Source organism: Etheostoma spectabile, chromosome 11 (assembly GCF_008692095.1).
Source record: "Etheostoma spectabile isolate EspeVRDwgs_2016 chromosome 11, UIUC_Espe_1.0, whole genome shotgun sequence".
In the NCBI taxonomy this organism is placed as follows: domain Eukaryota; kingdom Metazoa; phylum Chordata; class Actinopteri; order Perciformes; family Percidae; genus Etheostoma; species Etheostoma spectabile.
In genome coordinates, this window is record NC_045743.1 from 20,035,657 (window position 1) to 20,036,047 (window position 391).

Sequence of the window (391 nt, forward strand, 5' to 3'; positions counted from 1 at the left end):
TTGATAAATAATCATCAGTAATGGGGATTTAATGACTAAGTGGGTAAAGGCAAATATTGCAACAGTTACAACAGTCTGGTAAGATCACTTTACTGTAACGCAACCTTTAAAACCAGGAAAAGACAACACTTATGTCATATTACAATATCCAAAACCAAAGACGACATCTAGTCTCATATCACAATATCAATGTAATATTTATATATTGCCCAGCTGTAGCTGAAGACATGAAAGGGGAGAAAGAGGGGGAACAACATGGAGGAAAGGGTTGCTGGTCGGAGTCGAACGGCTGCTGCTTCAAAAAAAAAAAGAAGTTGTGCGAGAGAAAACTCTGATTGGACAGATAGTCTAGCTAGCTGTCTGGATTAACCCTGCAGAGATCTGAGGACCA

The 391-nt window shown here is 39.4% G+C and overlaps 1 protein-coding gene across 1 annotated transcript in view; it reads right to left on the reverse strand.

Moving 5' to 3' along the window:
• caska (calcium/calmodulin-dependent serine protein kinase a) overlaps nt 1–391 on the reverse strand; it is a 195,624-nt gene that overhangs the window by 143,913 nt on the left and 51,320 nt on the right.